Source organism: Oncorhynchus tshawytscha, linkage group LG01 (assembly GCF_018296145.1).
Source record: "Oncorhynchus tshawytscha isolate Ot180627B linkage group LG01, Otsh_v2.0, whole genome shotgun sequence".
Lineage (NCBI taxonomy): Eukaryota > Metazoa > Chordata > Actinopteri > Salmoniformes > Salmonidae > Oncorhynchus > Oncorhynchus tshawytscha.
Window position 1 is genome coordinate 12,735,465 of NC_056429.1, and position 22,412 is coordinate 12,757,876.

At 43.1% G+C, this 22,412-nt stretch overlaps 1 protein-coding gene across 2 annotated transcripts in view; it reads left to right on the forward strand.

Moving 5' to 3' along the window:
* The window catches only part of LOC112218638 (chemokine-like protein TAFA-5), a 65,034-nt gene that overhangs the window by 30,860 nt on the left and 11,762 nt on the right, over positions 1-22,412 (forward strand). The window lies entirely within an intron of this gene.

Genomic DNA, 22,412 nt, shown 5'->3' on the forward strand with positions numbered 1-22,412 from the left:
TCAACTAAATCAGTAATCCTCCATGCGGTGTTGTCTTTTGCTCATAAGGAGTTGGATTATATTTACAAAGGCACAATAGGAGTTTAGATTGCCTCTGCCTTTGTGGAAATGTTACCATGTAATGATTTCACCTGTGACTTTGATCTCTTTCAAAGACCCTCAAGGCCTTTTTCTAATCACACAAGGAACAGCTGCCATTTGCCGTCGCAAATGACTCTCAAGGAAATATTGTGTGAAACATTCCTTCAGCGTGTTAGTTCATAGGAAATAGAGACTTCAACAGAATCAACAAAAATCAGGAGTTTGTAGCCATTGTTGTTTATATAGACTTCGCTTCTCTGCTATTTCATGCTATCCGGTCCCCTTTCAACATCTCCCTGAAGTGACAGGGTGCCTGGTATTGATTTCAGTTAAAGAGAGAGTGAGAGATGAAAAGGTTCTGTTGTCAGGGTTGAGTTACTGTTGCCACCAGGTAGATTAGTGGCGTTGTTGAGGTCTGCTCTGGATGTAATGATATCACTCCAGTAGACCAGGGGGATGACTTACGGGGCACGGTACAGTTCATCTTAACTGGAGACCCATTACTCTTTCCCATTGTGATTATAAAATAAGTTACACCTGAGACCTTTAAATGTGGACAAAGGGTCACTGTAGGGGCAGATTTGTGTGCTGTGGCTTTGCTGTTTACTCGTTTCAATTGATCGCCGGTGTCTTCGAGAGAACAAAGGAGGTACTTTAGATGTAGTTTCTCAATTTAAGATTATATTCTTTACTGCCTTTCAAAAGGCCTAGAGGCCAAAAAAAACATCCACCTAAAAAGTTGCCGCCTTTTCAACATGTTTCAATGGTGTTTTTCTGCTAGCGATGTAGAGCATCATACGAGAGATACTGTATAATGACGAGATGGTCTTGTCTCTTCCCTAACAATGGGAGTCGTTGTCCCAAAGGCGGAGGCAGGTGGACTGCTTATCGGTCTGCTTATCGGTCTGCTTATCAGTCTGCTTATCACTGTATTCACGCAGGGACAGATATTGACGTGAGTGAACCCTCTCGCTTCGCCTCTTCCTCTCAGATCGTACTGAAAGCATCAAGAATCATCAACCTGTCCAAGGGCAGTCGCTGAAGGGAAGATTTAGATGGACGGTAATTGTGACCCCAGACAGTATATGGAGAACAGTGTATTCCAGTGACTTCTGTTGCATTGCAGTATCATTTGATATTGGATACAAGCCATTCGGAATAGTCTGAGTTTGCTGCTTTTTATGATCATTTTATGTTCTACCTACAGTACATAATTGTGATCCCTTTTGATCCATGTCATGTTGTTATGAACATTATGGACATTAAAAGTTACATTTGGAAGAAGAGTAATTGCAACTGACCAAAAAGCTCAGCTGGAAAGATGGGAGGTTCAAAATATGACTGCAAAGTTTCTCTACAGTCTCTCAAACAATTGTAACTCAGGAGGGAATTATATTTTTGTAAAGCAAGAAAGAAAATACAAATTTAAAAAGAGCATTGTTGACTTGACAGGTAGAGTAATATGAGGAAAGAAGTCTAATTTGCCTGTAAGGCTACAACTTGACATGGACATTAGCATAACAATGACACATTTTTTGAACATTAGCTTTGATTCTGAGACAGAGCTGAGCCACCTATTCAAAAAGTGTTTTAAAAACTATTTGCCATCTTTTAACACCTCTTTTGACACAGATTTTGGAAAATGATGACAGGAAACCTGTAATATCAAATTCAATTATTTGGTCATTTGTCTTGTATACAAGTACAATTCAAATCAGACAACCTTTCATATGAATTTGTCTAAATATTACAATCTCAAATGTCGGGGGCATTATGTGGACCACATTATGTACAGATACAAACCCTGCAGGCCAATTGCAACCATCCATGGCCCCCCAGATTATCGCTATCTGATCTGTCATTAAACCATCAATCACCAGCACAGGTAATCTCAATTGCATCCGTTATAGGCCATCAATTTACCTCTCCCTAAAGCGGATGTCGGGGTTTACTCTTAATCCTGATTGCTGCCAACATTTTCATGAATATTTCGCACTCTGGTGGGTATTATCATCGGAACAATTTAATCCTTTTAATTGAGCAGTCTAATGACGACTTATCTATTTGGCAACCATTCTGTCGAATTTAAATAAAATATAAATTTTCTTTGTTTTCCACGGCAAATCAACAATGGCAATGTAGCCATACCCTACCTATTTATAAATGGAAAAATGGTTTAGGATTACATTTTCGTTTCCAATTAATGTAATCCGTTAAAGGTCCAATGCAGCCATTTTTATCTCACTATCAAATAATTTGTGTAACAATTAAACTACTGTTATATTAATGTTTTCAATTAAAATGGTAAAAAATAAACAAAAATAGCTTCTTAGCAAATCACAATTTCTCAAGCAAAAATGTAGCTAGGACTGTCTGGGAGTGGTCTGAGTGAGGAGACTAATTGGATGAGCCTAACGGCAGGGATATGTAACCTGAAAACTATCTGCTTTTGGCAGAGATATTTTAAACTCTCTTTGTTATCTATTAACTTATACCACCTGGGGATGTTGCCAGGCTCTATCCCACCAAAACAAGCTGAAATTTCAGGTGGTCTTTTCAAACAGCACTTACACTAAAAGGCCATTATCATAATTTTTTTTACAATTTTTACTATTTTCTACATTGTAGAATTATAGTGAAGACATCAATACTATGAAATAACACATATGGAATCATGTAGTAACTAAAAAAGTGTTCAACAAATCAAAATATATTTTATATTCTTCAAATAGCCACCCTTTGCCTTGATGACAGCTTTGCACACTCTTGGCATTCTCTCAACCCGCTTCTCCCCGGAATGCTTTTACAACAGTCTTGAAGGAGTTCCCTCATATGCTGAACACTTGTCGGCTGCTTTTCCTTCACTCTTCGGTCCGAGCCCTTTTTCATTCGGTCTCATCTCCTATTCTACTGTCCATGGTATATATTGAAGCACTCAATAAAGCAGTGGCGCTTTGAATTTCTCGCATGCATAGGTAGTACTTTTGTCACAATGATGACTTCTCTGGAACTGGTGCATCATGTTGATTGGCCAGTGAAAAGCTTTGTCATATCTTGCCTGATCTTCAACAGTAGCAGCCAGTAAAGATCTCCTTCCATGGCTCAGTGGTTTCGTGCCAAACTTTTGCATATTTGGGCTGTATACTATGTGTTTTGGAATCACATCAGTGGCAGGCCTCTTCGCTTGTTTGAACGCTCAATCTTTATTTTTGAACACCTGCAGCTTTACCCTTGGCTCTTCTGGCTGACCCCTATGGCTTGTAGAGGCCCTTGGCTCTTCTGACTGGACCCTCTGGCGGGTAGAGGCCCTTGGCTCTTAATTATCAACAATGGAGGGGGGTGGGGGAGGTTGTGGATGAGGGGAGAGGGGTAGGTCATCATCACTGATAACGTTGTTCCTGTCATGATCTGTTTGCATAGGTTCAGCATATGCATTCAACAGCCTGGCTGGCAAATGGCCTGTCCACAGTCCATATCTGACCCATCACTATCACAATCACTCAGGACAGCATCTTTCTCATTATGAGGGATAACTGCAATGTTGCATGCCTTGTCTGGGCAGTCACCTAGATCCAACATATCCAGAACTTGACTCAAAGTGAAACTAAAAGAAAGAACAGAGTAGAAAGTTAGGTAGAACAAGAACTATATATGTGTATAACTATGTGTATGCCTAGATGCACTGTGTTATCCCACCGGTCACTATTGATGCCGTCAACATGTTTACACATTCTATGACCACACTGTACAAAGGTGAGTCATTGTAAATGCATATATCAAAACTAGACACCTTAAAGATGATGTATACCAAAAAGCTTTGTCCTAACTTTATTTTAACATACTTTACTAACCTTTTGTTTGGGAGCTTTGATGCAGCCATCCTCTTCTCATGGTGCAACCAGGAAGTAAACAGATCGGGTCATGTGACAATTTACACTAAACATGTGACACTGCACATCATTCATTGGGACCCTTTATTATTTAAATATTTACTGGAAATGCATTGATAGATCATTCAGTAACATTTTTAGAGCCTTATAACTGAAAACGTTTTTTTACAGTCACTATTGTGACCGATGGGATTAAATAGGTTAAGTTTCCCTGCATTAAAGTCACCAGCCACTTGGAGCGCTGCCTCTGGATGAGCGTAGTAAATCCTTCCCGTCCGACTCATTAAAGAAAAAGTATTCCTCCAGTACGGGTGAGTAATCACTGTCCTGATATCTAGAAGCAATTTTCGGTCATAAGATACAGTGTTGGTAGAAACATTATGCACAAAATAAGATACAAATAATGCGAAAAAACACACACAATAGCACAATTGGTTAGGAGATCGTAAAACGGCAGCCATCTCCTCCGGCGCCTTTATTACGTTGGTAACCAGTCGATAATAATAATAAGGCACCTCAGGGGGGGGGGGTTGTGGTATATGGCCAATATACCACGGCTAAGGGCTGTATCGAGCACTCTGAGTTCCGTCGTGCTTAAGAACAGCCCTTTGCTGTGGTATATTGGCCATATACCACACCACCTCGGACTTTATTGCCTCATTAAGCTTTCTCTCCTGATGTTTTCAGAATACTTCACTCATTTACTCATCCTTTTGCTCCTCCCCTTCTATCCCCAGTTCCGTCAAATGTAGTTGTCCCTTTTTTCCTCAAGGGACATGCACGCAACCTTCTTTCTGGAAGAACCTACCATATTGATGAATAACGTGATTACTAAATGGTTTCCTCTTTGAATAAATTGAGTTACTTACATGGATGATGCTTCCTGTGTATTTACACAAAGCAACAATAAATCAGAGTACACAATGATAAAGTGTTTGCAGGTGTTCAGGTGGGTTCAGAACAATTGATATGTAACATTAATAAAATGTTCTGCTACCGCCGATGCTTGGCTGCAGTTAATTAGTTATGAAATTGGTGAGGGTTGCAATGCATTATTCTGTAGCCTTGGCAACACATTGTCTAACAATTTTATTCTCTCAACTTTCCTCTTTTTTAGAATGGCCATGGTCTCTAGTAATACAGTATTTCTCTCACATCCTTAACTAATGCACCTCTCGAGCGGTGAGTGTAGACACCCAAAAAAAGTATTGCACCACAACATCTGTTTAGAAGAATCTTCACCATATTTTATTTACAGACAAATTGTCTCAATGAATTAACTGTTAAAGAGGGAATTACGAGCATTAAGACGAGTGAGCCTTGAGCATCAATAGCAGTGATAGCATTCGGGGCTATAACAGTCAGGCCAGGGTTTGTTTCTACTCTGCTTAGAAAACCCCTTCCAGCAGTGGTCCGGCCTGAAGAGTAGCGATGTCTTTGAGGTTGCCCTCTCTATATTTAATGCATTGCATGTGTTCTCCATTCTCTGATGTAAATCTTCTCTTAATTCTCTTAAAAACCTCTTAAGGATCTGACCCTTTTTTTCAATGTTCATCTAAAGTGACATACCCAAATCTAACTTCCTGTAGCTCAGGACCTGAAGCAAGGATATGTTAAAGTATGATAGCTCCTCTTTTTTAGTATAGAAGAACTTTAGCATTTACGCAATCCTTCAGGCTCTTTCCAAACGTAAGCTAACCACATCTTTGATTGAAGCAGCATGAGACAAGGCAGTCTTCGAAAACTATTAAAGTTATTGTTAAAATTGCAGTTGTTGTTTGAGGAAATCGAACATGGTACAGTCAATCGAGGCATGTATACCATTGCAGTAATTGTCAGATAATAGAACACAATTTTCAGTATGTGTTTCAACACTACACATGCTAGTGCATTGGAAGAGATTTACACACACACACATTTGTTTTGTTGTCATCTGTCACTGTGATATGTTTTTTTTCAGGTCATTTAGCAATCTTCAGAAAGGATCTTTTAGAGGTGCTTAAAATGTGCCATGGAGACAAGCATGTTGTAATGAAATCTGTCCATTGGAAAGAAGGTCTTAGTCCTTTCATGTGACGGTGTTTAGACTATATGACACGACTCCCTACAGTTTCTAGTCATTTGGAATAAGGAACAATGTTGTTCATTAGGCAATTAGCATTTTGAAGGACACAAAAACATCACAAAGATGCTTCTTTTTCTGAGAAAGCGTTGTGACTAATTTAGAAGGCACCAAATAATTTTGCTGTAACACAAATAGTCAATTTTCTCATATCATGACCTGCCTTTTGATTTGCTTTTGATTGTTTTTTATGTTATTGTAATGTAATAGACAGATTTGAATTTATTTTGTGTTTAGGGATGTTCCTGGGGTGGGAACGGCTTTGAGTTTGATTGAAAACCAGCATTGAAGACATCTATTTCAGGAGTGTGTTTTGTTTGCACAGCAGTGTGTCCCATGAAGGCAGTTTACACTTGATTGAGACACGGGCTGTCCCTTGGCATGATCCATACAGTTCTGATGACAAACCTGGCTGAGAAGTCATGCAACTTGACTGTTTCAACCAGCTGCGCATACTGGGAAGTTGTTGCCTATACTTTCTCTTTCATAGGGGGATTTGAATGTCAAATCCAGTGAGGGACTAGTGATGTGTGTGATACTCTTTACTGCCTACAATTATGCTCTATTGTTATCGCGAAATTATTTCTCTAAATACATTGGAAAATATAGGTGACCAGGCCAGACCTTTGTCCTTGGGAATGTTTGCTGTTGCAGCAGTAAAACATGATGTGCTCTCACAAGTCCCCTTAACACATGAGGACATACATCATTATCCCACACAACATCCATTTGGTCTGGGGCCACAGAAAAAAAAGAGACAACATAAAAAAACACACATTCTTCCACTCTGTCACTCCAGGCAATTTTCATAAGAGGGTGTTCATGGGATATAGGGAGTGGAGGGGGGACTCCAAAATCATTTTTATGACCTCAGCAACAAGCCTGAGACAAACAAGTGAAGAATGGCAAAAGGGCAAATGATTATAAGATGATATCTACAATGAAAGAGGATGAATGATGCGTGAATTAATATGTACTGTATCACCATGGCAGATTATTTTCCCCTGTGACACCCTTTCCCAGAGATACCTCTCAAAGGATCCACTCAATAAGAGCTGTAAACCGATGACAAAACGTTCTCTTTATGCTATTGTCATAACACGGATGAGTTTAACTTCTTTGCATGAGTAACTGGCATTACAGACCCAAACAAATGCCATAAATACAAATCAATCATCCAAAATGGCTTTTATTAAATAATTTCATCAGTGTTGCAAGTGATTGATGCCAATGAAGTGTAAATAGTAAGGATCTCTGCCTAGATGACTGGAATCCCACATCTCTTATGATGTAATACACGTTTTGGTCACTTTAATAACCAACGGTAATGTAATTAATTTGTTCATTTATTCACCTATTTGTGGGTTGTAATTTCACACAACGACATATAGCTTTTCTTGTGCCTCAAATTGAATCAATGAATACATTTGTCAAGAAAACACATGTCTTCTTTCTGGATACGTTTGATTTGAACTTATACGTGTACGTATTAATGGTTGTATGTGTGCCACACTTGTGTGATGAGTAATGTTGCCTAACACCAGATGACTTGAAATACCTAGGCTTTAGCTCAGTCTTCTGGTGCACAGAAGACCTGGGTTCGAAACCTGTCAGACACAAACACACACAAACTCACATTCAACTCTTGTCACCTGGAAACACTACAACCACCATCAATATGAATGGAGCTCATTTGCATGGACACCTCTATTAATACTGATAAACCCCATGTTTGTGACTTGCTGCAAAGCAATTTCCTAGAAGAGGCAAGAGGGCTTATTCATGCAGCTGTCTGCAGCTTAGGGTCAAGTGCAGCCACACAACTCTCCCAGATAAATGTGGGTCATTTGAGAACATTTGTGGGGGTCAATGATTTTTCACATTTAGCCATGGTAATTGTGATACTACATAATTTAGACTGCATTTAGGGGAGATGTTTCATCTTAAAATGTCTAAGATCAAAGTTATAAATTGGCCAATTGCTGATAGGAGACTTGGAAAGCAAGCTAGTTCAGAATTAAGACACATTTGGACTGTTGACTCAGTACGTGCTTTGTCAACAATCAATCCATCAATCAAATTTATAAAGCCCTTCTTACATCAGCTGATGTCACAAAGTGCTGTACAGAAACCCAGCCTAAAACCCCAAACAGCAAGCAGTGCAGGTGTAGAAGCACGGTGGCTAGAAGAAACTCTCTAGGAACCTAATAAGAAACAGTCTTGAGATCAATGTAATTAACTGCACATCAATTTTTTTTTTAAATAACATTTTGTATCGGTGCAACTCAAATTTGGCGAGTCCTGGAGACTTTAACGTAACTTGTGTTAAAGTGTTGCAATGCTGAACAGAGATATTTGTTAGAGGGCACTATAGTGACTGCAGAGCCTTTCAAATATCTTAGAATTTGTCCAGGGAACCAGCAACCAGAAGAATAATACACCTGCCACTTCCAGTCAGCCTCAGGCTGTGACAGGGGGCACTGTGCTATCCATTTAGACCCAAATGCCAACGGGGCCTAGAAAGACTTTTACCCTCTCAGAGTAGGAAAAGTAAAAAGATTACTGAATAGGAGAGTTGTTTTGGTATTTGGAGCAACCTTCATTTGAGTTGTAGCCCCTTTCCCTTGATAGTCTTACTAAAGTGGAAATTGATTGTCTCATTTTGGTTATGGAAAAAGCTGGAATTCCCCTAACTTGCTTCCTAGTGACTCCAGTAACAAATGAACTATTGATTAGTTGTTTACCATTTGGTGAATATCATGATAGATCTATAACGGTTCCGAGAGAGTGGCTCTGTAGTGGTAGGCGTGTGTTGTAAAATACCCAATCGCTAATTGTTATTGGTACTTGCTTTCCATCATTTAAATTAGGAACTCCCTGGAACTCATGCCTAGAATAACTGATGTCTTTTTCAAATTTGACTGTTAAACTGTCTGTCTGATACATTTTGCCCATGACATTATGCAACTATTAACTTGGACAGAACACCTCTAAGCCTCTGAAATCCACAGTTAATATCCGTCCTCCGCATTTACAACACAACAATCCTGAATGAAGACCTCAAAATGTCTTTTAAGGCTTCCAGTCTTTTTGGAGTGGCTTACGTCATTTCCAATCGATCGTGGAAGGGAACAGGCTCGGAGACGGTCAAGCATTTAGGGGAGGGAGAGGGTTCAGCACTAAGCAGACTGACTCCATTTAGCATCGCTGAGGCCCGGAGTGTTGCTGTCGTAACCTTTGCTATTGATTCAAGCTGATTTGTTTAAAATGTCAAGTACAACACCCGGGCAGACGGTGCTCACAGATGTTGGCTCTCTGACTATCTGAGCTATGAACTCTACAGTGTAACTGGTGGTTACCTGGACCAGTTTATGTCATGCTACTGACATATTTGTAAATTGCTAATCTACTCTGGATTTTTATCAGCTAAACTATTACACAAATAGCATATGATGTTTTACAGCACTTGCTGCCATAGTGCTGTTCTCAATTCTTTTTTAACTGCATTTCCAGTGGAAAAGCTTTTAACAGGTCTTTTCTGGGGACTATAAACAAAAGGGACTTGTTGCAGTGGGGCTCCCGAGTGGCGCAGCTGTCTAAGGCACTGCATCTCAGTGCTTGAGATGTCACTACAGACCCTGGTTTGAATCCAGGCTGTATCACAACCGTCTGTGATTGGGAGTCCCAGAGGGCGGCGCACAATTGATCCAGCATCGTCCGGTTTTGGCCGGTGTAGACCGTCATTGTAAATAAAAATTTGTTCTAAACTGAATACAATTATTATTTTTTATTTTTTGAAATCAAGACGAGTTTAGTATTTCTTTTAGTTTGTGTCCGTGTGTCCAAGTCTCTGAGGAATGCCCACAGGGGTAGGCCTTTGCTTTCCATGCAAAGGAACAGAAACTAAAGACAGCAACGCAAGGCTGTGTAGCGCTTACCAAAAGTCTTTATCAAAATATATAAATAATATCTCGTCCAAGGGAACGTGAAGCCCCTCTCATTTATCGTCTCAATAAATCCTGTCGGCAGGTCTCTGCATCGGTCATCAGTCAGCGCCTACCTTAACTGGGTCAAGACCGCCAAGGCTCCAGAGACCACTTCCCCCTCTCTGTCTGCAGAATGCTGGCTGAACACAGCTGGGACTGGGCCATCGCTCAGGCCTAATAGGGACCCGCAGAATTCAAGATGAATTCAGGGGAATGTGGTGGGGCATTTACCGTTTGGAGAAAAGAGGGGCTGTTCCGAGTCAAGGGTGTGATTCAACTGTCACACTGCACCTTTGGTGCAACTCCACTGTGCAATGAATGGTATTTTTTCACATTAACCTCTTTTTAATAGCAAGATGTCATTTGTGCCAAGCTGTTCTTTGTGAATCCTTTTTCTCTATATTGGTAGCCTATGTATAGTAGACTTGTTGTCTTAGTTACATGCCCACCACAGTTGATACATACTCCAGGTACCTTCAATATGATTCAATGCCTTCTCTCGTTCTCTCGTTGCTCTTCACACAGAGCTTGAAGTTGGACAGTGCATCATGCTGCACAGCAAGGATCCCATTGAGATCCTTGTGCTTCTAGTATCCATAAAGCATGTCCATAAGCAGCGATACCATGAAAGCTTCCGGTCTAAGATCGAGCTGCAAGGCTTCCGATGAAAACTGTTTCGAGGACCAGCAAAGACAAGCGGCTGAATTAATGAAAGCGTTATCAAGGGAAGCGTGTGGCGCACGCACTTAGGGAAGGTGTCCTGGGATGATTGAGGATAGAGATGTAGCTCCAGACATTCCCAGGGAATTAGATTAAGAAACAATGTCTCCACAAGAGCATACAAAGAAAAATGTCCTCTATCCTGCCGAGTTTAATACACTCTGCAAAAAAATGACAAGACAAAACAGCCTTTATTCATTGAAGCTGTGATTAAATCTTACATGGATTGTGTTCTCTCTCACTCAATTTTTTTTTACATTCCACCCCTGACACTTCTAATTACACCTTTGAATAACAATGCCCACACATATTACAGGTTTTAAGGCAATATGAGGTGGCTCTGCTTAGGTACCTTGTGAATAAACTCAGGTATTCAGGGAGCCCAGTCTTACTGTGCGTGCAGGTTCCTCCGACTGGATTCGTCACACGCCTTTTTGTTTGTGGGCATTTGGCTGGCAGTTCTGGGTTCAGGCTGAGTACAGCACTTTGATGTATCGATTTACAAAAGGCTGCACTGGGAACAGCTGTGTTCCTCCATAGTCTGCGTCCCCGCCGAGTGACAGGCTCTCTGAGCGGCAGAGCATATGCTATGTCTCATTAGAGAGGGAGTCTTAGTGTGTGACTCTGTAGCCATGACAGTTAATAGAGGGTGGGAGTCTGTTTGTTTGTTTCATTAAAGCTTGCTCCCATTTATCCAACCTAAGTTCAATTCTCCTGCTTAGAGGACTTTCAATATAATTGAATTGTCTTATCAAGGCATATCAAGGTAATTCGCTTATAAATCAACTTCTGTTCGGCCAAATCGCTTCACGACAGTTCTGGCTGAAAGCCTCGCTTCCCTGCTTTAATTCAGTTGGCCAATGGCGGGCCTGCAGCAGGTGGTGGTGGGGAGGTGGAGGTTTGTCAGTAAATTGTTGACGTAACACGCAAGTGAAAGAATCTAGGGGTATGTTGACATATAAATACATCACAAGATTTATGCCCATTGGTGCCTCAGCTAGCGTGGTGGAGTTGTATTAGTGTGCTGTGCTCATAGGCTAGAAGATCATAGGTGAACGACATTCCGCACTTGGCTAATAGTAAAAGAGGAGGAGAGTCATGACGCTATGCTGATGGTGATAACGTTTGTAAAACTAACAAATACATTCCACTATGCCCATAGAGAGGAAGCAATTTATAACTATATTTTGCTTACTGAATGAAGTCAAAAGCGAGCTAGCCATTCAGACAAACCTTACTGATTAAACTACCATTTGAAAAGAATATCGCAGATGACTGAAATGACAGCATTAATATTCAGATACCTCTCATATAAACAATGTGCTATCAGCCTAACTGTACTCAAAGAAGGAATAAAAATAGATTGAAATAATAATAATAATTATTATTTAGGTGATATCAGGTTATCCATTTTACATTTTGAGACCCTGTTCAGTACAGTAGGAAAGATGGGGGAGGTGAGTGTTGGTGCAGAGATGCAGCCTGTCATCTCCATCACAAATGTCTGTGTTGTCTACTAACCTGGGCCATTGTAGAAGTCCCAGAACATCCATAGAACACTGCCTTGTATGTCATGTAGAAATGGTTTTGAAGCTACTGAGGGTTCTGTTGAAAGTTTGAATTTCTCTGCCATGTTGACACCTTGTTTTGTAGACCCTCATCAAGCCCACCAAACGAGCAGAATATTCTCATTAAAATAGGGGCCATGTATGAGTAATTATGGAGAAGGGCTTTTTTCTTATCATGAACACAGCACTACATAGTAACGCCTGTGATTTGGTGAGAAAGAGGTGACTCGCACCAGTGAGCTGATGAATAGAGAACATTGTTAATTAGGTGAATTACTGTATGCATCATAGACATAGAAAGCATGGATGTCTCTTGTACTTTCCAGACTACACTCCTCAGAAACTGCTTATTGCATCAAAGCAGAACACAATTCGACCAACCTTTAACCTCTTAAAGGCTTGAGCAGTTAGGCCTACACACAGTTTAGCAAAGCAGAACATTGAGATTGGGAGAGGCTCACTGTTTCCATATATAAAGTGAGTGGTGACTCCTGGAATGTTTTTGTCTCTATTGAGAGTTTGGTAGCTATCCCTCTTGAATGGGATGTGCTTGTTCAATGGAGCCTCAATGAGCCCAGCCTCTGACATGATTTGAGCGTCTTAGCATCGGAGGCTACACTATGAAAACAAGACCCAGTAAATTGGCTGCCCTAAAAGGCACTGTCGTTACAGAGTTTGGTGGTTAATGCTAATTCTAATGCTAATGCATGGGGGGCAACTGGCAGGCTTTAACTCTAAGGGGTCTGGGTATGCAGATGGTTTGCAACTCTGCAGGTACTCCCATTAAGACCTGAAGACTGAGACTGGAACAAGATGCACAGCAGTATTTACACTCACAAACTCACTGACATCTGGGGTACAGTCTCAATGTGGAGGAGTATTCACTGTCCTACAATCAGGGATGGGCAAAAATACAATTGCATTTTTTTTTACAAAATACCCTAAAGAACCACATATCAAAATAATTTATGACATACATTTGCAAAGTATTGTATTTAATAAAAAATTCTAAAATATATTAGCAAGTAACCCCCTTAGCAACAACAACATGCTCAGTAATGATTATATAACTTTTTGCTTACTTTTGAATTACTTTTTATCTACCTGTAACGCTCGTCGAAATGGGTAGACCAAGGCGCAGCGTGATTTGGGTTCATCATAATTTCTTTAAATGTGAACCAGTACCACCCCCCCCCAAGGTGCGGACTCTGGCCGCAAAAACCTGAAACAAAAAGGGAGGGTTAGGGGTGGGTGTCTAGTGTCGGTGGCGGCTCTGGTGCGGGACGAAGAACCCTCTCATCCCGTGAATCCAGTCATGGACCCGGGCTGGACACAGAAGAAGACTCTGACCTTGGAGCTGGACTGGACTCCGTACTTAGACTGGGCATCGGTGCAGGAGAAGGCTCCGGCCATGGAGCTGGAGGTTCCAGACCATGGACCATCGCAGAAAGCTCAGGACCGTGTACTGTCGCAGACGGTTCCGGACCGTGGACCGTCTCTGGAGGTTCTGGACCGTGGACCGTCTCTGGAGGTTCCGGACCGTGGACCGTCTCTGGAGGTTCTGGACCATGGACCGTCTCTGGAGGTTCCGCACTGTGGACCGTCTCTGGAGGTTCCAGGCCGTGGACCGTCTCTGGATGTTCCAGGCCGTGGACCGTCTCTGGAGGTTCCGGACCGTGGATCGTCTCTGGAGGTTCCGGACCGTGGACCGTCTCTGGAGGTTCCGCACCGTGGACCGTCTCTGGAGGTTCCGCACCGTGGACCGTCTCTGGAGGTTCCGCACCGTGGACCGTCTCTGGAAGTTCCGCACCGTGGACCGTCTCAGGAGGTTCCGGACTGTGGAACTGTCGTCGGAAGTTCCGGACTGTGGAACTGTCTCTGGAAGTTCCGGACTGGGAACTGTCGCCGGAAGCTCTGGACTGGGGGCCTGATGGAGGCCTGATGCGTGGGGTCAGTACAGGTGGCACCACGCCGGTGACACGCACCTCAGGGCGAGTACGGAGAGGAGGCACAGGACGTACTGGACTGTGGAGGCACACTGGAGGTCTGGAGCGTAGAGCTGGCACAACCCGTCCTGGACTGATACCCACTTTAGCACAACAAGTGCGAGAAGCTGGCACAGAACGCACCGGACTGTGAATGCGCACTGGGGATACAGTGCGAAGAGCCGGCACAGGATATCCTGGACCGAGGAGGCGCACTGGAGACCAGGCGTGCTGAGCCGGCACAACCCATCCTGGACAGATACACACTTTAGCACGACAAGTGCGAGGAGCTGGCACAGAACACACCGGCTGTGAATGCGCAAAACATGGTGCATGACCGGTCACACACTCCCCACGGAGAGTACTGGCAGTTGGCTCTGGTTCACTCCCCTCAACTTTCGCTGTCCACTCCTCGCCCAATCTGTCCCAATATTCCTCATCGGTCTCTGACGCACCCCTCGGCGTCGCTGACCACTCAACCCCCCAAAAAACATTTTTCGGGCTGTCTTTTTGGTTTGCGTCGTGGTCGCGAACCCTGGCGTCATCGCTGTCCTTCCCTCGCTGCTTCCGCCTGCTTCAATGGTAGGCTTCTGTCTCCTGCCATAATCTCGTCCCACATCCAGGATGTCCTCCATTCCTGGCTTTCCTCATGTGCACGCTGCTTGGTCCGTTGTTGGTGGGATCTTCTGTAACGCTCGTCGAAATGGGTAGACCAAGGTGCAGCGGGATTTGGGTTCATCAAAATGTATTTAAATGTGAACCAGCAACAAAACATTAAAGAGAAACAAGCAAACAAACGTACAGCCTTGTAGGGCTCAAAAGCAACAATACAAAAAGAAGATCCCAAAATCAAATCAAATCAAATCAAATCAAATTTTATTTGTCACATACACATGGTTAGCAGATGTTAATGCGAGTGTAGCGAAATGCTTGTGCTTCTAGTTCCGACAATGCAGTAATAACGAGCAAGTAATCTAACTAACAATTCCAACAAAAAAAAACTACTGTCATACACAGTGTAAGGGGATAAAGAATATGTACATAAGGATATATGAATGAGTGATGGTACAGAGCAGCATAGGCAAGATACAGTAGATGATATCGAGTACAGTATATACATATGAGATAAGTATGTAAACCAAGTGGCATAGTTAAAGTGGCTAGTGATACATGTATTACATAAGGATGCAGTCGATGATATAGAGTACAGTATCAACGTATGCATATGAGATGAACAATGTAGGGTAAGTAACATTATATAAGGTAGCATTGTTTAAAGTGGCTAGTGATATATTTACATCATTTCCCATCAATTCCCATTATTAAAGTGGCTGGAGTAGAGTCAGTGTCATTGACAGTGTGTTGGCAGTAGCCACTCAATGTTAGTGGTGGCTGTTTAACAGTCTGATGGCCTTGAGATAGAAGCTGTTTTTCAGTCTCTCGGTCCCAGCTTTGATGCACCTGTACTGACCTCGCCTTCTGGATGGCAGCGGGGTGAACAGGCAGTGGCTCGGGTGGTTGATGTCCTTGATGATCTTTATGGCCTTCCTGTAGCATCGGGTGGTGTAGGTGTCCTGGAGGGCAGGTAGTTTGCCCCGGTGATGCGTTGTGCAGACCTCACTACCCTCTGGAGAGCCTTACGGTTGAGGGCGGTGCAGTTGCCATACCAGGCGGTGATACAGCCCGCCAGGATGCTCTCGATTGTGCATCTGTAGAAGTTTGTGAGTGCTTTTGGTGACAAGCCGAATTTCTTCAGCCTCCTGAGGTTGAAGAGGCGCTGCTGCGCCTTCCTCACAATGCTGTCTGTGTGAGTGGACCAATTCAGTTTGTCTGTGATGTGTATGCCGAGGAACTTAAAACTTGCTACCCTCTCCACTACTGTTCCATCGATGTGGATGGGGGTGTTCCCTCTGCTGTTTCCTGAAGTCCACAATCATCTCCTTAGTTTTGTTGACGTTGAGTGTGAGGTTATTTTCCTGACACCACACTCCGAGGGCCCTCACCTCCTCCCTGTAGGCCGTCTCGTCGTTGTTGGTAATCAAGCCTACCACTGTTGTGTCGTCCGCAAACTTGATGATTGAGTTGGAGGCGTGCATGGCCACGCAGTCGTGGGTGAACAGGGAGTACAGGAGAGGGCTCAGAACGCACCCTTGTGGGGCCCCAGTGTTGAGGATCAGTGGGGAGGAGATGTTGTTGCCTACCCTCACCACCTGGGGGCGGCCCGTCAGGAAGTCCAGTACCCAGTTGCACAGGGCGGGGTCGAGACCCAGGGTCTCGAGCTTGATGACGAGCTTGGAGGGTACTATGGTGTTGAATGCCGAGCTGTAGTCGATGAACAGCATTCTCACATAGGTATTCCTCTTGTCCAGATGGGTTAGGGCAGTGTGCAGTGTGGTTGAGATTGCATCGTCTGTGGACCTATTTGGGCGGTAAGCAAATTGGAGTGGGTCAAGGGTGTCAGGTAGGGTGGAGGTGATATGGTCCTTGACTAGTCTCTCAAAGCACTTCATGATGACGGATGTGAGTGCTACGGGGCGGTAGTCGTTTAGCTCAGTTACCTTAGCTTTCTTGGGAACAGGAACAATGGTGGCCCTCTTGAAGCATGTGGGAACAGCAGACTGGTATAGGGATTGATTGAATATGTCCGTAAACACACCGGCCAGCTGGTCTGCGCATGCTCTGACGGCGCGGCTGGGGATGCCGTCTGGGCCTGCAGCCTTGCGAGGGTTAACACGTTTAAATGTCTTACTCACTTCGGCTGCAGTGAAGGAGAGACCGCATGTTTCCGCATGCAGGCCGTGTCAGTGGCACTGTATTGTCCTCAAAGCGGGCAAAAAAGTTATTTAGTCTGCCTGGGAGCAAGACATCCTGGTCCGTGACTGGGCTGGGTTTCTTCCTGTAGTCCGTGATTGACTGTAGACCCTGCCACATACCTCTTGTGTCTGAGCCGTTGAATTGAGATTCTACTTTGTCTCTGTACTGGCGCTTAGCTTGTTTGATAGCCTTGCGGAGAGAATAGCTGCACTGTTTGTATTCAGTCATGTTACCAGACACCTTGCCCTGATTAAAAGCAGTGGTTCGTGCCTTCAGTTTCACACGAATGCTGCCATCAATCCACGGTTTCTGGTTAGGGAATGTTTTAATCGTTGCTATGGGAACGACATCTTCAACGCACGTTCTAATGAACTCGCACACCGTATCAGCGTATTCGTCAATGTTGTTGTCTGACGCAATACGAAACATCTCCCAGTCCACGTGATGGAAGCAGTCTTGGAGTGTGGAGTCAGCTTGGTCGGACCAGCGTTGGACAGACCTCAGCGTGGGAGCTTCTTGTTTTAGTTTCTGTCTGTAGGCAGGGATCAACAAAATGGAGTCGTGGTCAGCTTTTCCGAAAGGGGGGCGGGGCAGGGCCTTATATGCGTCGCGGAAGTTAGAGTAACAATGATCCAAGGTCTTTCCACCCCTGGTTGCACAATCGATATGCTGATAAAATTTAGGGAGTCTTGTTTTCATCCCACAAACAACAGGTGGGAAAAGGCTGCCTAAATATGATCCCCAATCAGAGACAACGATAGACAGCTGCCTCTGATTGGGAACCATACCAGGCCAACATAGAAATACAAAAACTAGACTACACATAGAAATAATAAACTGGAACATCCAGCAGTCACGCCCTGACGTACTATTTTCTATGGTCAGGACGTGACACTACCTCAGTTGAATGCACTACCTGGAATTGGCTCTGCATACGAGCATCTGCTAAATGACCAACATTTTTTTTTAAATGTAAAAATGAACAACTGCAAAGCACACTAGCTATTACTATTGGCCTTGTTTTGGGGGCGGAGGTCATTAGAATAATACTCTGCATGTTTTACGTGTATGTTTTACCATTTACATTTTGTCATTTAAAAGACACTTCAAATCAAATGTGTCACATACGCCGAATACTACCTTACCGCGAAATGCTTACTTACAAGCCCTTAATCAACAATGCAGTTCAAGTAATAGAGTTAAGAAAATATATACAAAATAAACTAAAGTGAACAAAATATGTAGTCCAAAAATCCTAAAGTAACACAAGAAAATGACATAACAATAACGAGGCTATATACAGGGGGTACCGGCACCGAGTCAATGTGCGGGGGTACATGTTAGTCTATATAGACTATAGAAAGTACAGCTCTCGAGAGTATCTTGTTAGAAAATACATAAAGTTACTTGAAATACATATTTCAAATACATTTAACAGAAATACTGCCCATCGCTGCCTACAGAAAAGGCTGCAAAATGAATATATTGCATTTACGGCCTCTGTACTGTGGTATTGTATAGAGGCAGTAAATATACAGGTGTAGGGAAGGAGCTGGTGTGTTTTCTCTGTATTCCCTGTCCTGTCCTTGGGGCAGATTAGCAGCCCCAGCCCCTATCTTGGCAGACCCCCGGCTTCACACCATATTAAGCAGGATTTATCACCCGGGGCGGCAGCTGTTGACGGCTCAGTGATATGCTATTTCACAGACATACTACCCCACTGGTGGATGTAATAATGTTATTTCTGTCTTATCTCCACAAGATGAACTGTGCCCCCCATCCACGCCCACCTCCTCTCCATCTGCACTCTCACACACACACACACCTTCACGTAGGTAGATTACATCCAGGTTTTTTCTTCTTCTTTTCATGATTATTATTCCACAACAGAGATTGCCTTTGGATCCCCAGCTGTTTCAGTTGAGTGGCCGCCACAGCTAATGGTGGGATAATGAAGGAGAACAATAACTTGAATTGATTGTTATCTGAAGGTGGGAATGACCTCGGGAAGGCGGGCGGCGTGGTGATTGGGTGTTATTGATATACTTATCACTTCCACTACCCCCTACCACATCAGATAAAGGCATGCGGAAATGGAAGACTTGAATTAAGGACCATTTTTGAGAGGGTCTCATGTCCCATGGTGTTGTTCAACGGAAATTCAGATTGATAATTGAGGCTAACAGGTTATCACTGTAAAATTTCACCAAAGGAGAATGTATTACCTTGTTAAGCAGTCCATATACCATTTAATTTTCTATACCATCCTCTGGTCGCGCTAGGAATTTAGTGCAGGGTACCTGAATGCATTTTATATAGTATAAATGGTTTGGCCTCTCCCTCTAAATTTGTTATCCCTATCTCTGGCATTCAAATGCCTCCCCATGCAAATTGTTCACTTCCAGAAGGATCCCTGCAGCATCCCTGGCAAAGTTACATTTAATTGAGGTGGATGGGGATGTGAATTATAAGGATCTGTTTGATTTAAAGTTCTAACGTTCATTATTTTTCCCTTCACCCTTGTCTAGTTTTTTTGTGATTACGTGTTGGTATTTGGGTTTTTGTTAGGATCCCCATTAGGTGTTGTGAAAGCAGCAGCTACTCTTCCTGGGGTCAACATGTGTCCTGTTTAAGAAAATTGGTGGACATGCGCTTACAATGTTTTTGTTATTTGTCCAATGCTATTAATCTGCCTATTGATTGAACATATATTTTAAACAATTATCAAAAAAATACAATTGGCATCAGGTGTTCCCATGACAACATTGAAACACATTTGGTATAGGCAGTTGCACCAACAGTAGATCCTCTGTTTGAGGAAAACATGTATTTTACCTTTCTATTCCAGTTTGAATCTACTGTAACTTAATTGAGTTTGTACAATGGATTTGTTTGTACTGCTTGTAGTGGTAATTCAGTGTTCTTCCTTTCACTGTGTGAGCAAAATAATGTTGCCCTTGGCTTTAAATCAAATCAAATCAAGTTTTATTTGTCACATACACATGGTTAGCAGATGTTAATGTGAGTGTAGCGAAATGCTTGTGCTTCTAGTTCTGACATTGCAGTAATAACCAACGGGTAATCTAACCTAACAATTCCACAACTACTACCTTATACACACAAGTGTAAAGGGATAAAGAATATGTACATAAAGATATATGAATGAGTGATGGTACAGAACGGCATAGGCATAGTTTAAAGTGGCTAGTGATACATGTATTACATAAAGATGGCAAGATGCAGTACAGGATATAGAGTACAGTATATACATATACATATGAGATGAGTAATGTAGGGTATGTAAACATTATATTAAGTGGCATTGTCTAAAGTGGCTAGTGATACATTTTTACGTCAATTTCCATCAATTTCCATTATTAAAGTGGCTGGAGTTGAGTCAGTATGTTGGCAGCAGCCACTCAATGTTAGTGCTGGCTGTTTAACAGTCTGATGGCCTTGAGATAGAAGCGGTCCCTGCTTTTATGCACCTGTACTGACCTCGCCTTCTGGATGATAGCGGGGTGAACAGGCAGTGGCTCAGGTGGTTGTTGTCCTTGGTGATCTTTATGGCCTTCCTGTGACATCGGGTGGTGTAGGTGTCCTGGAGGGCAGGTAGTTTGCCCTCGATGATGCGTTGTGCAGACCTCACTACCCTCTGCAGAGCCTTACGGTTGTGGGCGGAGCAGTTGCCATACCAGTCGGTGATACAGCCCGACAGGATGTTCTTGATTGTGCATCTGTAGAAGTTTGTGAGTGCTTTTGGTGACAAGCCGAATTTCTTCAGCCTCCTGAGGTTGAAGAGGCGCTGGGCGGCAGGGTAGCCTAGTGGTTAGAGTGTTGGACTAGTAACCGAAAGGTTGCAAGTTCAAATCGCCGAGCTGACAAGGTACAAATCTGTCGTTCTGCCCCTGAACAGGCAGTTAGCCCACTGTTCCTAGGCCGTCATTGAAAATAAGAATTTGTTCTTAACTGACTTGCCTAGTTAAATAGAGGTAAAATGAATAAATAAAAACAACGCTGTCTGTGTGGGTGGACCAATTCAGTTTGTCCGTGATGTGTACGCCGAGGAACTTAAAACGTACTACCCTCTCCACTACTGTCCCGTCGATGTGGATATGGGGGTGCTCCCTCTGCTGTGTCCTGAAGTCCACAATCATCTCGGCCTGTCAGGAAGTCCAGTACCCAGTTGCCCAGGGCGGGGTCGAGACCCAGGGTCTCGAGCTTGATGACGAGTTTGGTACTATGTTGTTAAATGCTGAGTTGTAGTCGATGAACAGCATTCTCACGTAAGTATTCCTCTTGTTCAGATGGGTTAGGGCAGTGTGCAGTGTGGTTGCGATTGCGTCGTCTGTGGACCTATTGGGGTGGTAAGCAAATTGTAGTGGGTTAGGGTGTCAGGTTGGGTGGAGGTGATATGGTCCTTGACAAGTCTCTCGAAGCACTTCATGATGACGGAAGTGAGTGCTACGGGGCGGTAGTCATTTAGCTCAGTTACCTTTGCTTTCTAGGGTACAGGAACAATGGTGGCCCTCTTGAAGCATGTGGGAACAGCAGACTGAGATAAGGATTGATTGAATATGTCCGTAAACACACCACATGCAACTTATTTATGTGCAAAGGTGACTCCTTTTTTCCCTGATGCTGTACGTGCCACCATTTGCATACTTTAGTTTTTGTTTGTTATAAGCTATATTCTGCTCAATTATCATTTTCCCCTGGACCTATATATGCAACTCTCTCTCTTTCTCCCTATCCCCCTCTCTCTCTGAGGGCCAATTGGGATGTCATGATATGCAAATGATAGTGCGAATGCCCTAGTTTCTTATAAATAGACATGTGTATGATCAAGTATAAAAACAGGTCTACTTCAAGAGAAGGCTCTTTGTAGAGCTAAAATGTTCTGTTTCATAATCACAGATCTAATTATTAATTTGGCGTGTTTTATTCAGGCATTTTTATTTTCCTGTAGTCTTTGTGGTTGTGGTTACCCTTGCTGTGTGTTGTTTAACCTCTGAGTGTGCTAATGTACAGGAATGGGGTTTAATAACACCTGAACACACACTCTTTCCCAAAGTGTGGTATTGTGGAGGGCTGCAATCTCCAGTGTTGAGCAGGTGTCTCTCTCACACACACAGACACATGCACACACACACGCACACATACGCACACACACATACATACCATTCACTTTGTTTCATCAAAGAGTATGGCTTGATAAGGTCGAGAGAGCCTTGCCGCAACCCATG